The sequence below is a fragment of the Xyrauchen texanus genome, chromosome 16 (genome assembly GCF_025860055.1).
Source record: "Xyrauchen texanus isolate HMW12.3.18 chromosome 16, RBS_HiC_50CHRs, whole genome shotgun sequence".
In the NCBI taxonomy this organism is placed as follows: Eukaryota; Metazoa; Chordata; class Actinopteri; order Cypriniformes; family Catostomidae; genus Xyrauchen; species Xyrauchen texanus.
Window position 1 is genome coordinate 17,767,837 of NC_068291.1, and position 3,066 is coordinate 17,770,902.

The following is a 3,066-nucleotide window of genomic DNA, read 5'->3' on the forward strand; positions in this document are numbered from 1 at the left end:
AAATGCTGTTGACCCCAATAGACCTTTCATATCCCCTAAGCAGCACACATTTACAGACTGTCCACACACTGTATGCAAATCTGTGCATTAATTTTTCTCCTCCAGTGACTTGGATTTTCTATTTGTGATGGAGACTTGGCTGAGTGATGGCGATATAAGCATATTTTCAAACTTGTACCCACTCCCTGTACATTTTTATATTGTCCTAGTACCACTAATGGGTGTGGAGGACTGGCAGCTGTTTTTAAAAACAATTTCTGCTGTCGGTCACAAAAAACTGAGTTATACTCTAGTTTTGAAGTGTTACTGTTTCACCTGGACAAGGATTAAGTTTAGCGATTGCGGTGGTTTATCATCTGCCTAAATCAAACAAAGACTTCTTAAACAAATTCTCAAACTTCCTAGGATAAGTAGTTCTTAAATATGATATACTTTTAATTGCTGGGGATTTTAATATCCATGTTTGTTGTGAGTCAAACTCCCTGGCAAAAGATTCTATTAGTCTCATTGATTCTTTTGACCTTATCCAAATGGTGAATGGACCAACCAATAAACAGGGTCATATTTTAGACCTTGATTTGCAGCACAGACTTTCCAGATGTGACCTTGAAATTAGTGACTTAAGATTTTCGGATCATAGGTCAGTTGTGTTTACTTGTTCTTTTAAATAATTTCAATGCAGGAGAACATCTTATGCAATTCAAGTCCATCTGCAATGACATCTTAGACTGTAGCTCCTAAAAAGACAAAAAACTCAATCTGAGCGTTGGTTAAATAGTACTACTCAGCCTCTAAGTTTGGCCTGCAGAAGAGATGAACGGAAGTGGAAAAAGGACAAACTACAATTTCTTTTGAAATTCTGCTGGACTCTTTAAAAAAAATATTAGAGAGCAGTGAAAGCTGCCAAATCCAAGTACTTTTCAGAAATTGTAGCGAAAAAACACTACAGACAGAGGACACTCTTTGTCACTATAAACTCTGCGCTAAATCCCCCTGTCACTGTTCAACTTGAGGCTTCTACTACTGCATGTGAATGAGTTCTTAGATTGATTAGGGATAGAATAACTAATATTAGACATGTCGTTGTATTTTCAAAAACCCTTCTAATCCTCCCATTGGCAACGTTTTTCTTAATGAATTTGAAATAGTTTATCTTAATTCATTACAAGAAATAATCAAGCAATTGAAACCTACTATGTCTCCACATGATATCATTCCCACATGCTTACTTATCCAGATTTTTGACGTTGTTGGACCAAGCATCCTAGCCAAAATTGAATCCGACCGTTTTAGCTAACTTTAGACCTATTTCTAATTTACCTTTTATTTCTAAAGTTTTAGAGAAAGTTGTTCTTACTCAACTACAGAAGTTCTTAAAGCTAAACAGAATTTTTGAAGTGTTTCAGTCTTGGTTCAGGAAACATCGCACTGAATCTGCTTTGCTATCGCACTGAATCTAAATGCTAAGTTCAGCATTTGATACAGTTGATCATAGAATCCTTATTTCCCATCTTGAACAGTGTGCAGGCATTAAAGGTCAAGCATAAAATTGGTTCAAATCTTATCTAGATAATAGAACATGTTCAGTATGTATTAATGGTTTCTTTTAATCTAGATCCCCTTTGACCTTTGGGGTCCCTCAAGGCTATATTGTTCTCAAAAGAGATGCACAGACACCACTTTTTCTCTTCCAATCTGATTCCGATATCTGAAATCTCAGTATCGGCCAGTACTAATATCCGATATCAGTGTTGTTTTTTTTTGCATAATCAGTTTAGAATATCTTTACATTTTTGTGTGGAACAAATTTGGTGTTCTCTTTAATATGTAAAGAAACACAAACCTCAAACTCCATATTATTTCAATATAAATGTATAGCTTATTAAGAAAAACTTTACTGTTAACCAGTATACTGGATAATGTAGCAGCAAAATTAACAGTAATTCCAGAATAAGTCATCAGTAGAAAAGAGACTATATCTCAGTAGTGCACCTTTAACTTTTAAACCCTCACGCTTTTTTGTTTGTTTGTCTGTTTTTAGGCAAGTTCACAGTAGTTTATCTACTTAGTTATCACTCTAGTAGTTCGCTTCTTATTCATATTCTGGTCAAATGCAACTCCAGTGCTGTTCTAAATGCATATCATAAGTGAACCGAACTTTTGAGTATCTACATCTGAAATGTTATTCGTGAGTAGCGCTCAAATATTGCGCACCGCATGACGGCTAAAAATAGCCACAAATGTGTGTAAACAGAGCAGCACCATTGACTAACATGCTGGAGCTGCGCATGCATTCTATATATTTACTTATTAAACACTAGCTATTGCACGTCTTCAAGTGGCTTTGAATAAAATGCATGAGTCCTATGAATTACTTTAATTGTGTTTTTATGTTTTTTTATGTCATTTTTTGAGCTTGACAGTAACGAACATGACTAACACACAGTATCGGATTTGGATCGGGCTCATCTGACCGATACCCGATCTGTCTAAAAGCTTCAGTATCGAAGCGGTACATCCCTAGTTCTCAATATGCTCCCTTTGGGATAGATTTTTAACAAGCACAGAGTGTCGTTTCACTGTTATGCCGAAGACACTCAAATATATTTGCCCCTGAAAAAAAATGACAAAAATAGTATTATGTCCTTAACCGCCTGTTTGTTAGACATTAAAAAATGGATGTCAGAAAACTTTCAAAATCTAAATGTAAGCAAAACTGAGGCTATTGTATTTGGATCCCACAGCAGCATAAACCATGCTTCCGATGAGTTTAAATCCAACGTAAAACTGTCAGTGAAAAACTTGGGTGTCATATTTGACTCTGCTCTGAAATTCGATAAACAGATAAAAGCAGTGTTCAAAATAAGTTTCTTTCAATTAAGGCTCTTGGCTAAAGTCAAGAGTTTTTTTTATCATTTAAAGAGTTGAAGAGAGTAATACATGCTTTCATTTCATCTTGACTACTGCAATTCACTGTACACAGGAATAAACATCTTACATTAATCGGCTTCATATGGTTCAAAATGCTGCTGCTATACTTTCATCTATCGGAAATATGAACATCCC